General features: G+C 37.3%; 2 long non-coding RNA genes across 2 annotated transcripts; both read right to left on the reverse strand.

The window, feature by feature from the left end:
* Positions 1-4,148: 4,148 nt before the first annotated feature.
* Positions 4,149-6,643, reverse strand: LOC128290362 (uncharacterized). The gene is made up of 2 exons (XR_008280130.1): positions 6,540-6,643; positions 4,149-4,338 (listed from the first exon to the last, which is right to left on the reverse strand). It is a non-coding gene; the product is annotated as an uncharacterized LOC128290362 (long non-coding RNA).
* Positions 6,644-8,224: 1,581 nt separating this feature from the next.
* On the reverse strand, positions 8,225-10,682 carry LOC128290370 (uncharacterized). Its single transcript, XR_008280157.1, has 2 exons — positions 10,579-10,682; positions 8,225-8,376 (listed from the first exon to the last, which is right to left on the reverse strand). It is a non-coding gene; the product is annotated as an uncharacterized LOC128290370 (long non-coding RNA).
* Between the last annotated feature and the right edge of the window lie 4,095 nt (positions 10,683-14,777).

Raw genomic sequence — 14,777 nt, forward strand, 5'->3', positions numbered from 1 at the left:
ATTACACATGTAATTTTGTTAAATATGAATTAAGTTATTATTGTCCGCAAATTCAATCAGTGGTAAGTATTGTTCCCACGTACCTTCGAACTCGAGAATGCAGCATCTCAACATATCCTCAAGTATCTGAATGATTTGTTCAGACTGACCATCTGTTTACGGATGGAAAGTAGTGTTGAAATGTAATTTCGTACCTAATGTATCTTGCAGTTTCTTCCAAAGCCGCGATGTAAACCTCGGATCTTTATCGGAAACAATAAAAATAGGCACCCCGTGTAATCTCACAATCTGAGAAAATATAACTCTGCAAGCTTATCAAGTGAATAATTTGTATGAACCAGAACAAAATGAGCTGATTTTGTTAATATATCCACAATAACCTAGATTGCATCTTTTTTGCTCGGTGTCAACAGTAAACTGGATACAAAATCCATCTTAACTTTGTCCCATTTCCACTCAGGTATCGTGATTAGCTGAAGCAACCCAGAAGGTACCTGATGCTCGGCTTTTACTTGCTGACAGACTAAACATTTCGAAACAAAATCAGAAATGTCTCGTTCCATACCATACCACCAGCGAAGCTGTTTTAGATCATTATACATCTTCGTACTACCCTGGTGAATAGATAACCGACTGCTGTGAGCTTCGTTTAAAATCATTTGAATCAACTCTGAATCTCTTGGAACACACATTCGGTTTCTGAACCTCTAACAACCCTCAGCATCAACTCGAAACTTGGATTCAACATTCGAATCACATTGAGCTTGCTTTGCTAACAAACTATCATCAACTTTCTGAGCATCATAAATTTGCTGAACAAATAATGGTCTTGCTTTTAATTCAGCTATTATCGAACCATCATCAGACATAGCCATATGTGCATTCATTACACGCAAACCAAACAGTGATTTTTGGCTTAAAGCATCAGCAACAACATTAGCCTTTCGCGGATGGTAATCGATCACAAGCTCGTAATCTTTCAACAGCTCTAACCATCGACGCTTTCACAAGTTTAAATCTTTCGGAGTCATCAAATATTTCAGGCTCTTGTGATCAGAATAAACATGAAATTTCTCACTGAACAGATAGTGAGGCCATATCTTCAATGTAAACACAGTAGCTGTCAATTCTAGATCATGTGTTGGATAGTTCTTTCATGCGGCTTTAACTGTCTCGAGGCATAAGCTATAACTTTGCCTTCCTATATCAAAGCACATCCTAAACCATTTAAAGATGCATCGCTATAAATAACAAATTCTTTACCTAATTCTGGCTGAACTAGCACTGGAGCTTCGGTCAAAAAGGCTTTCAACTGATCAAAAATTTTCTGGCACTTTTCTGACCACTCGAACTTAACATCTTTCTAAAGCAGCTTTGTCATCAGGGTTGCAATCATAGAGAAACCTTTCATGAACCGTCAATAGTAACCAGTAAGTCCCAGAAAGCTTCAGACTTCAGAAACATTTCTCAGAGGTTTCCAATCAAGTATAGCCAAAATCTTACTCAGATCAACCCGAATACCCGATGCTGATACAACATGTCCCAGTAAACTGACTTCGCATAACCAAAACTCACATTTACTGAACTTCGCATACAACTGTTTATCTCGCAAAGTCTGTAACACAAGTCTCAAATGTTTGGCATGTTCGGTTTCATCACGAGAGTAGATCAAAATGTCATCTATGAACACAACCACAAACCGATCCAGATACTATCTGAAGATCTGATTCGTCAAATCCATGAAAACAACAGGTGCATTAGTAAGTTTGAAAGCCATAACCATAAATTCATAATGTCTGTACCTCATTTGGAAAGCAGTCTTTGGCAGATCGAAGTCTTTAACTCGCAACTGATAGTAGCCTGATCTCAAATCTATCTTCGAAAACACTGTAGCCCCTTTCAATTGATCAAACAGATCATCAATCCGTGGCAACGGATATTTATTCTTGATAGTCACCTTATTAAGCTGTCTATAATCGATACACATTCTCATAGTTCCATCTTTCTTTTTCAAAAATAAAACTGGTGCACCCTAGGGAGAGAAACTCGGTCGCACGAAACCTCTATCTGTCAATTCTTGCAACTGAGCTTTCAATTCTTTTAATTCAGTAGGTGCCATTCTATATGGAGCTATCAATATCGGAGTCGTCCCTGGCACCAACTCAATACCAAACTCTACCTCCTGAATAGATGGCAAACTCGATAATTCTTTAGGAAACACATCCAGATACTCGCACACAACTGGTACTAATTCAATATTCTTTTCGGTCACCTTAGAGTCAAGCACATAGGAAAAATAAGCTTTGCAACCTTTTCTCACATATTTTTTATCTAACATTGAAGAAATCACTGTCGATAAACCATTCAGATCATTAGATTCAATCCGAATAATCTCATCATTTGGGCACCGCAAATCAATAGTCTTTCTTTTACAATTTACAATAGCATCATGCAAAGTCAACCAATTCATACCCAGAATTATGTCGAACTCATCAAATGGAAACAACATCAAAACAGTCGGGAAACACAAATCTCGAATCATCAAAGGACAACTCTTACACACTTTTTCAACCAACACACATCGGCCCAAAGGGTTTGATACTCTAATCACAAATTCAGTAGACTCAACAGGCAAAGTCTTACTGAATACTAAAGTCTCACACACATAAGAATGAGTCAAACCAGGATCAATCAATGTAATTACACTAGTATCATAAAGAGTGAATGTACCAGTAATAACATCTGGGGATGAAGCCTCCTTGCATGCGCATATAGCATATGCTCTGGCAGGTGCACGAGCCTTGGATCTAACTGCTGTATCTTTAGTCCCTCTCTGACTGCTACTCACATTACCCATATTTCTGGGTGGTCTACCTCGAGTTACAGTGTTACCCGATCTCATATTTTGTACTGGATTTTGTTCAGCTAACTCAGGCATTCACGAATGAAATGATTCATCGATCCACATTTAAAACAGGCTCGGTCATACAATCTACGACTGCCAAGATGTTGTTTACCACAATGTTTACACTTTGGTTGATTCGATCTAACATTACCAACACTAGCTACTGAGGTAGCTCTTGAGCTCGCAAGTGGTCTATCCCGATCCCGTCTAGAATAACCAGAAGTAGCCATGAAACGGTTAAAATCATCTTAGAACTTTATTGATGCCGACTGAAATAACTTACTCGATGATCTCTTACATGAATCTCTAGCTTCAAAGTCAGCTTTTCTTTTCTCTTTCCCAAACTCTTCGACCTTGCAGGCTCGCTCAACAAGGACTACAAACTCTTTTATTTCAAGTATGCCAACTAACAATTTAATGTCTTTGTTCAGCACATCTTCAAATCTTTTACACATGATAGTTTCGGTTGAAACACAATCTCGGGCATATTGACTGAGTCTCACAAATTTCCATTCATATTCTGTCAAAGTCATGCGACCTTGTTTCAATTCTAGAAATTCTTTATGCTTCTGGTCAATAAATCTCTGAATGATTATTTTTTACGAAACTCAGTCTGAAAGAAGTCCCAAGTCACCCGTTCTTTTAGAACCACCGATACCAGTGTATTCCACCAGTGATATGCGTTGTCTCGTAGCAAAGATATGGCACATTTCAAACATTCATCCGGAGTACAAGATAGCTTATCAAACATGCAGATAGTATTATCAAGCTAGAATTCAGCTCGCTCAGCATCATCATCACCAGTAGTTCTGAATTCTTCAGTGTAACACCCCAAACCCAGCCCAGACGTTATGGCCAGATCCGACGTGTCATATTGAAGTTTTTTAGAAAACCCATGCCTCTTTCAATGTCCTTCTCAGTGTTTTAAAAGATAGTCTTTGTTAAGTTAATAAAGTGAATGAAAGCTATGCACCAGGTAGGTATCCGAAACAGAGGAGGTGAGCCATGAAGGCTGCTTAAGTACCAAGCCCTTGATTGGATCCAATCCTAGACATGCCCACAACCATTGCCACACTTTGGTGCGAGGTTAGGTTTTGAGAAAAACTAGTTGGAATTTATTTAAGTAGACATCTTTGATAAACCAATTAATTGTATCATTGCGTTATTTTGAAAACAATTATCATTTTGGAAACGCGCCCTAAGTCTAACCCATTTTGGATTGTTATCAGTAAAATATAGGGTATAAAACAAAATAATCCCAGAAAAATAATTAAAATGGCCTTATTACAACCCAAAACCAAATAATAATATTAATAAGATAAAACTTATAAAGAAATAAATCGGCTACTTATTGCAATTAAAAGAAATAGAAACAGTAGTGTGGCCATCTCCGAGTCCCTCGTAGCTCCAAACCATCTAAGCTTAGGGATTACCTGCACAATTAGAAACGATGTGAGTTTACGAAAACTCAGTGTGTAATCCCCAACAACAAACAAACAGTGAATAACATAGTGTCAGTACAATATGGGCCAAAGCCCTATTCAGTAACAGTACAGTCTGGGCCTTAGCCCTTTAACAGTAGCAATATGGGCCTAAGCCCTAATTCAGTCTCGACATATACTGGGCCGAAGCTTTTTCACAAATCATATCACTGGGCCGAAGCCTTTTCATAAAGCATATCATCGTCAAGCCTTTATCAGAAGCAAGATGGCCCATAGGCCCATTTCAATATCACATGTAATATCAATGAATGTATGCAAGCCCATTTGGGGAGATTACTCAACCCACCATCCGCTACTATCCACCGGTACCAACCAACACACCATGTGGGGAATAACTCAACCCACCCAACCAAACTCTCCACTGGCAACATAGCTGCTTTATCATATAATTGGAGGCCTAGCCTCTTTTAATAACTGGGGCAAAGCCCTTTTTGATAAACTGGGGCAAAGCCCTTTTGGGTAAACTGGGGCATAGCCCTTTTAGCACTTCTTCCATTTATAAAACCCAACCCATGCAACATGTCATGTATGCAGAATGTCATGCCCATATTTGAATCAAACAATCACAGTCAAGTCATTCATATCACCAACATATATTCACAATCAAATCCATCAACCACACAGTCCAAGTCAGTCTCCTGCACACAAGGGCAAAACAGTCATTTTTCATATTATAAGGGTAATTTTGTAATTTTACCAAATATCAGGGTTTTCCATGTTCATTAACAATTATCAATATTTCCGAGTGTTTAAACAATAATCTTTAACCCACTTTATCAAATTCGGGCTTTTGGGTCCAAAACCCCTAATGGGCCCTACGAATGCTGATTTAGCCCACTAAGCCTGCTTAATCCAAATTTTACTACAGTACTAATCGTGTTAACATGCAACTTTTCCAGATTCCATTTTCTATTAGTTTTACCCAAATGGGCCCGAAAGCCCATTGGGCCCGATTCTAGCCCATTGAGGCCCAACTTACCATCGTGCACAAAATTGCGCTCTTACCTGGTCCATCGATCCAAACACCGATCATATCGTATCTATCGCATCTTTAAGCAAAGGCAAAATCACAAGTTCTCGAAATGCCGAAATTTTAGTATTTCGGCTTTTCGGCGAATATTAATCTAAGCTACTAAGAGGGTTATTACACACCTGTTACGGGTTGAAGTTGAAACGTTTCCAAAATCAATCACCTACGATAACCACCACCTATCACTCAAACTTAACTAATCCAATATCAATATATGTAAATCCTAAGCTTATCAGCGATACGGAACATAAGGGCATATTCGTCATTTTACCATACAGGGGTATTACGGTCACTTTACCCTATAGGGGCTTTACGGTCTTTTTACCTATTAGGGGTATTTTAGTCATTTCATCCTACAAGGGTGTTTTGGTAAATCTACAAACCAAGGGTATTTCAGTAATTTTGTAAACCAATGGTATTTCTATAATTTTTAGAAAGTCAAGGGTGTTTCTGTAATTTTGTAAATCGAGGTATTTTGGTAATTTTAAAATTGAGGGTATTTCAGAATTTCACAAACCAAAGGGTATTTCGGTAATTTGACAAACTAGGGGTATTTTGGTAATTTTACAAACTAGGGTATTTTGGTAATTTTACAAACTAGGGGTATTTTGGTAATTCTATCCTCTGGGTATTTTAGTAATTTCACAATCGAGGTAAAAGGGTAATTTTGTAAACCGAGGATTAATGGTAATTTTGTAAATCGAGGTAATACGATAATTACAGAATCGAGGTAAAATGGTAATTCTATAAATTGAGGGTAAAACAAGAATTTTGTTAATCGAGGTGAAACAAGAATTCTATAAATCAAGGGTAAAATAGTAATTCTACAAATCGAGGGCATTTCAGTAATTTAGTAAACTAAAGTATTCTAAACAGGGATAACAATACGAATGGGCCTAAAGCTTATTCTCGGCCCAAATGGGCCCACACGCTCGTGTGGCTCTTTTAGCCCAAATCTAGCCACAAATATGAGATTCACCTAGCCTAGTCCAATATTTACTACACAATCAAACAACTTATCCAATTGGGCCCACATGACCTCTTTCGGCCTATCGCGGCCAGAAGTAGCCATCCTACAGCTAGAGTAGTGAGAAATACACACCTGATAGGAGACTGGAGTTAATCCACGCTCCGAGCACTCTTAGCCGACGCCCAACCCAAACGAGCACGCCATACAGCGAAAGGGATCAGCCAAGAAAAGGTACCTTTACTCTCCTTCTGGTTCCCTCTATTTAAAGCCAGCTTCGCAACCACTCTTATGTTAGCTTCCCGATGTGGGATCCTTCCAACATCAGAGTTTAAATTCAACACCAACTCTTGTCGCCCCCTGTTAGCAAAATAAATGCTCTTTGATTGCCATGAGTTTCGAACCCTGAACCTCCTTGCCAACTCTATGACGCCACCTTGCCACTTCACCACAGGCTCTTTTTGTGTCATATTTTATCCCTAATTAATTATAAGGTCTAAAGGCCAAAGTCTAGGTTCCCTTAAAAAAAACAGAATAAATTGCAAGAGCCAAGGCTTGAACTCAGGCTCCCATACAACCTTAATTACGCCACTTCCACTAGACCACATTGCTCCTTGTGTCATTTATTTAAAACAATAATTTAAAAGGCCCTCATCCAAGCATCTAGGTTTTTTTCACTTAATACTAAATTTTTTGCTAAAGGCCAAGTTTGAACCCAAAATTTCTCTAACACTTCTCAGGGCCATTAACCACCAAAGCAGACATTTAATTGTGTTATTTCATTGCACAATTAAATACCTATATACAACCTCCTTACGGACCCGCACTTAAGGCCTAATACTTCTAGGCCCAAATTCGGGGTGTTACAATTCTACCCCCTTAAAGAAATTTCGTCCTCGAAATTTTCCACTCTCAGACTACACCACCACACTTCCGCTGCGCACTCTGATACTAATAATACTAACATACCCAAAACATTTGTCCATCGGAGCGGATAGATATCACATGCAACCAATTTCTACATTTCCAGAACACACACCAAATAAATACTAAATCTAAATTCAAGCGTTACATTTTACTCCAACTAGAGAGTTCCAGTATAGTGCTACTATCTATAATGGTTTCTTAATATAGCATTTCAATCTATAACAGTAAACAGAGTTAGAGAACTTACAGATTTGGTGCCGGAGACTCGGTGTGCCACACTTCCAATAACATCTTTCCAGAAACAAGTCAAGTTTTGTTGATAAATTTCAAAACAAAATTTTTACAAAAACCCTTTTCAAACCCCAATTTCGAAAAAAGAAAAAAACAACAATAATTTTCTGCTACCCATACCCCAACCGAGTTTTGTAACCTGGCTCTGATACTACTAAATGCAACACCCCAAACCCGACCCAAACGTTATGGCCGAATCTGATGTGTCATATTGAAGTTAAAAATCCACGTTTCGTTTTAGCGCTTTAAAACCAACTTTTGTTAAGCTTAACCAAGTGAATGGAAGCTGTGCACTAGGTAGGTATCCAAAACAGAGGAGGTGAGCCATAAAGGCTACTTAAGTACCAAGCCCTTGATTGGATCTAATCCTAAACATGCCCACAACCATTGCCACACTTTGGTGCGAGGTTAGGTTTTGAGAAAAACTAGTTGGAATTCATTTAAGTAGATATCTTTGATAAACCAATTAATTGTATCATTGCGTTATTTTGAAAACAATTATCATTTTGGAAACGCGCCCTAAGTCTAACCCATTTTGGATTGTTATCAGTAAAATATAGGGTATAAAACAAAATAATCCCAGAAAAATAATTAAAATGGCCTTATTACAACCCAAAACCAAATAATAATATTAATAAGATAAAACTTATAAAGAAATAAATCAGCTACTTATTGCAATTAAAAGAAATAGAAACAGTAGTGTGGCCATCTCCGAGTCCCTCGTAGCTCCAAACCATCTAAGCTTAGGGATTACCTGCACAGTTAGAAACGATGTGAGTTTACGAAAACTCAGTGTGTAATCCCCAACAACAAACAAACAGTGAATAAAACAGTGTCAGTACAATCTGGGCCAAAGCCTTATTCAATAACAGTACAGTCTGGGCCTTAGCCCTTTAACAGTAGCAATATGGGCCTAAGCCCTAATTCAGTCTCGACATATACTGGGCCAAAGCTTTTTCATAAACCATATCACTGGGCCGAAGCCTTTTCATAAATCATATCATCGGCAAGCCTTTATCAGAAGCAGATGGCCCATAGGCCCATTTCAATATCACATGTAATATCAATGAATGTATGCAAGCCCATTTGGGAGATTACTCAACCCACCATCCGCCATCGTCCACCGTACCAACCAACACACCATGTGGGAATAACTCAACCCACCCAAAAACTCTCCATCGGCAAGATAGTCATTTATCATATAACCGAGGCCTAGCCTCTTTTAATAACTGAGGCAAAGCCCTTTTTGATAAACTGGGGCAAAGCCTTTTTGGGTAAACTGGGGCATAGCCCTTTTAGCACTTCCTCCATTTATAAAACCCAACCCATGCAACATGTCATGTATGCAGAATGTCATGCCCATATTTGAATCAAACAATCACAGTCAAGTCATTCATATCACCAACATATATTCACAATCAAATCCATCTACCACACAGTCCAAGTCAGTCACTTGCCCACAAGGGCAAAACAGTCATTTTTCATATTATAAGGGTAATTTTGTAATTTTACCAAATATCAGGGTTTTCCATGTTCATTAACAATTATCAATATTTCCGAGTGTTTAAACAATAATCTTTAACCCACTTTATCAAATTCGGGCTTTTGGGCCCAAAACCCCTAATAGGCCCTACGAATGTTGATTTAGCCCACTAAGCCTGCTTAATCCAAATTTTACTACAGTACTAACCGTGTTAACATGCAACTTTTCCAGATTCCATTTTCTATCAGTTTTACCCAAATGGGCCCGAAAGCCCATTGGGTCCGATTCTAGCCCATTGAGGCCCAACTTACCATCGTGCACAAAATTGCGCTCTTACCTGCTCCATCGATCCAAACACCGATCATATCGTATCTATCGCTTCTTTAAGTAAAGGCAAAATCACAAGTTCCCGAAATGCTGGAATTTTAGTATTTCGGCTTTTCGGTGAATATTAATCTAAGCTACTGCGAGGGTTATTACACACCTGTTATGGGTTGAAGTTGAAACGTTTCCAAAATCAATCACCTACGATAACCACCACCTATCACTCAAACTTAACTAATCCAATATCAATATATGTAAATCCTAAGCATATCACTCATACGGAACATAAGGGCATATTCGTCATTTTACCATACAGGGTATTACGATCACTTTACCCTCTGAGGGCTTTACGGTTTTTTACCTATTAGGGGTATTTTAGTCATTTCATCCTACAAGGGTGTTTTGGTAAATCTACAAACCAAGGGTATTTCAGTAAATTTGTAAACCAATGGTATTTCTATAATTTTTAGAAAGTCAAGGGTGTTTCTGTAATTTTGTAAATCAGGGGTATTTTGGTAATTTTAAAAATTGAGGGTATTTCAGTAATTTCACAAACCAGTGGTATTTCGGTAATTTGACAAACTAGGGGTATTTTGGTAATTTTACAAACTAGGGGTATTTTGGTAATTTTACAAACTAGGGGTATTTTGGTAATTCTATCCTACAGGGGTATTTTAGTAATTTCACAATCGAGGGTAAAAGGGTAATTTTGTAAACTGAGGGATTAATGGTAATTTTGTAAATCAAGGGTAATACGATAATTCTGTAAATCGAGGGTAAAATGGTAATTCTATAAATTGAGGGTAAAACAGTAATTTTGTAAATCGAGGGTGAAACAGTAATTCTATAAATCAAGGGTAAAATAGTAATTCTACAAATCGAGGGCATTTCAGTAATTTAGTAAACTAAAGTATTCTAAACAGGGATAACAATACGAATGGGCCTAAAGCTTATTCTCGGCCCAAATGGGCCCACACGCTCGTGTGGCTCTTTTAGCCCAAATCTAGCCACAAATATGAGATTCACCTAGCCTAGTCCAATATTTACTACACAATCAAACAACTTATCCAATTGGGCCCACATGACCTCTTTCGGCCTATCGCGGCCCGAAGTAGCCATCCTACAGCTAGAGTAGTGAGAAATACACACCTGATAGGAGACTGGAGTTAATCCACGCTCCTAGCACTCTTAGCCGACGCCCACCCCAAACGAGCACGCCATACAGCGAAAGGGATCAGCCAAGAAAAGGTACCTTTACTCTCCTCATGGTTCCCTCTATTTAAAGCCAGCTTTGCAAGCACTCTTATGCTAGCTTCCCGATGTGGGATCCTTCCAACATCAGAGTTTAAATTCAACACCAACTCTTGCCGCCCCCTGTTAGCAAAATAAATGCTCTTTGATTGCCATAAGTTTCGAACCCTAGACCTCCTTGCCAACTCTATGACGCCACCTTGCCACTTCACCACAGGCTCTTTTTGTGTCATATTTTATCCCCAATTAATTATAAGGTCTAAAGCCCAAAGTCTAGGTTCCCTTAAAAAAAAACAAAATAATTGCAAGAGCCAAGGCTTGAACCCAGGCTCCCACACAACCTTAATTACGCCACTTCCACTAGACCACATTGCTCCTTGTGTCATTTATTTAAAATAATAATTTAAAAGGCCCTCATCCAAGCATCCAGGTTTTTTTCACTTAATACTAAAATTTTTGCTAAAGCCCAAGTTTGAACCCAAAATTTCTCTAACACTTCTCAGGGCCATTAACCACCAAAGCAGACATTTAACTGTGTTATTTCATTGCACAATTAAATACCTATATACAACCTCCTTACGGACCCGCACTCAAGGCCCAATACTTCTAGGCCCAAATTCAGGGTGTTACATTCAGCCCCATGTTTTCTGATTTTATCAACATGAGGCTTATGTAATCTCAATGGATCACTCACTTGAGCCATAGTAGGTATTGGAGAAGGATTAATCGAGGGTAGAGGTTGTTGTACAGTAGGATTCGTCCGGATATACTGAGTAAACCAGTCGTAAATCATTTGGTAAAAGGCTCGCTTAGCTTCTCCCTCTTGGTTACTCAAAGTCGGTCGAGAATCAACTAGCGCTGTCCCATGTGTGGGAGCAGGCGCTATGCTCTCGACATCATTAGCTATGGCTCTGTCGAGATTCATTTACTATACGAAAACAAATTTTTGATTGTCAGAAGTCATCACACTATCGCAATATATAATATGGCATGTATAGCTAGACTCACACGCGCTACGTTAGTCCTAGAATTGACTAAACCGTAGTTTTGATACCAATCAAATGTAACACCCCTAAACCGTATCCGTCGGGGGATTAAGGTTATAAGGCATTACCGAACCATAAACGGCTTAAAAGATATCAATGCTGTTATTCATGTTTAAGAGATTATAACTCAATTATAAGAAATATATTTGCATCTCTCTCATAGCATTCGTATAATCAAAATCATAACATAGATGTCTACATGAAAAATTCCATGTATAAACATTAAGACATTCAAACAAAAATATTGAATATATGCCAATATATCTAATTAACATGACGAATCATTTGTGCATATTACAAATCAAACAAACTATTACATTAATAATTGTCTAAACTCATAATTAGCTTTAATGTCATGACCATATAGCCGAATATTACTTATACTTATAATTCATTATTTCTAATCAAATCACCAACATATGTGTTATATGCATACGTATTTTGTAACACCCCTATCCCGTGACTTTTGCCGGAATAGGTAAGGGGCATTACCGGACTTGTAACTCATGTCAAAATCGTAAAATTTTGAACTTTTTCTTGAAATAAAGGTCATTCATTTAGATAAGTACTAAGCACAGCCAGGGATAAAATTTAAACTTCTCTAAGTAAACATTCAAAAGATGCCATTTTCGCATGGCTTATATACATTAACCAAAATATTCTTCCGCCACTAGTTTATTCTATACATGCCATAAGATAATCCAAAACATAGCAGTACCAAACGGTGGATAGTGATAGTGTGACTAGTTGCTGACGACCCCCGAGCCTGTAGCTTCCAAATGGGATCTATAAAACAGAAAAAAAACAAAGTAAACGGAGTAAGCATTACAATGCTTAGTAAGTTTTAAGCAGTGCCAACAGATAACAATCAAATTATAACATAGTTGTTCGTATTTTTATTTCACTCTTCCTTCGGGCATACCATCCCTTTACCGAATATGCACATCTCAGCATATGCAATAGGCAGATAAATTTTCACATAAAAGTAAGCTCATGTGACATAGATATATTGCATAATTTCACATAACCTTCACACTGATCCGATGTCACATAATCATAGGAATAGTTTCATAGATTGCTCACTTATGCATCACATAACTACCTTATGATTTAGTTCAAATCAAGCTCACATATAAACTTGGAGTACATACCTGTTTAACCTTTCGCATTGAATATATTTATAAGCAATTCTTATTACGAAGTCTTATAGCTTTAACCTCTACTCGGATTATCGGCGAGACCTTTAGCTCAGATGAAATCTCCACACGAAGTTATCGGGTCTTACCCGGACAAAATCTCCACACGTAGTCATCGGGTCTTACCCGGAATATATTTCCACACGTAGTCATTGGGTCTTACCCGGACATAATCTCCACACGTAGTCATCGGGTCTTACCCGGAATATATTTCCAAGTTTCATGTACATTTAATCACATGTTACGACATTGACATCGACTGTCATATTTGTAATTCATTTGCCTCATCAAATATCTAATAATACACACCTTTCACATTTGGTCATTCGGCCACAATATACCCACACCTCCTACATACTTCACACTAGCTCTTCAGCTTTACCACATATACGTATCTCATACATATTTCACACTAGCCATTCGGCTTTACCACATATACATATCTCATATATATATTTCACATTAGCCATTCAACTTTACCACATATACATATCCCATACATATTTCACATTAGCCATTCGGCTTTACCACATATACATATCTCATACATATTTCACATTAGCCATTCGGCTTTACCACATATACATATCTTTATCTTGTGCATCAATTTCAGCAATAGCTTATAAGCAACTCAAATAGTTTCATCAATGTTTTCAACAAATTCACATATTCACTACAAGTTGTTTTTCCTGAGCAATAGTCACAAAATTATTTATAACTGGAGCTACAAAACTCAAAATCAATTGCTGTTAATTTTCCCTGAATATAGACTCATATTTCTTCCATCCATAAAATTTTCAGAATTTTAGGTTTGGCCAATCAATACCAGATTTTTCTTAAAGTTTCCCCTATTTCACTGTTTGACTAATCTGACCACTCTTCACTACGAATCAAATTTCTCATTGTACAGAATTCAAAATATGTTCTATTTGATTTAATTTAAAACTAGACTCATTAAGGAGTCTAAGCATATAAATTTTATCTTATAACCATTTTTGTACGAATTATAATGATTTTCTAAAAACAGAACAGGGGATTTCGGAGTCATTCTGACACTGTCTCACACAACTTTAAATATCTCTTTATAGGAAATTTCTTTGCTTACACGGTCCCTTTTATAAGAAACTAGACTAATTAAGATTTGATTACATATTTTATTCAGCCTATAATTCTATACCAACAATTTATAGTGATTTTCTAAAATCACGTTACTGCTGCTGTCCTAAGCAAATTATTACAATTTGCTCTTAAATTTCCAAGTCCAAACACTTATGAACTTACCATTTGAGTTTAAGACATATCATGGCCACATCATACCTTATTAAATCAACTCATTATGTCCTATTATGATTGAATTTACTCAACGTTTAATCACTTAAAACTTACCTCGGAAGTGGTCGACGACTAGATATCCACGGCTATTCGTTTACTTTCTCTTTTCCCCTATCCGACTTCGATCCTCTTTGCTCTTAAGCTTAAGTAAAACAATAGATTTGCTTAAGTACTTAACTAATATTATTCACTTAACAATCACATTTGGCAATCACATATCATTTAATCTACATCTAAAACAATAGATTTCAATATGTATCATATTTAATAAAACATGCCATGATTCGATTTCATGCTTATTTAATCATATATTAACACATCTCATTCAACATATCACATTAGTAGTCATTTGCTACATTCGGATATAATCTCCATATGAACACCGTCATTTACATTTCGGTTCAAAAGTCATACATAAATATCACATATCCATTTCATCATTCAAGCTTAACCCATAGTGACCATTCAACTATAAATCATATACATAAATTATTTATCACACAACTTAATTCAAGTAGAACCA

Source organism: Gossypium arboreum, chromosome 3 (assembly GCF_025698485.1).
Source record: "Gossypium arboreum isolate Shixiya-1 chromosome 3, ASM2569848v2, whole genome shotgun sequence".
Taxonomy (NCBI): domain Eukaryota; kingdom Viridiplantae; phylum Streptophyta; class Magnoliopsida; order Malvales; family Malvaceae; genus Gossypium; species Gossypium arboreum.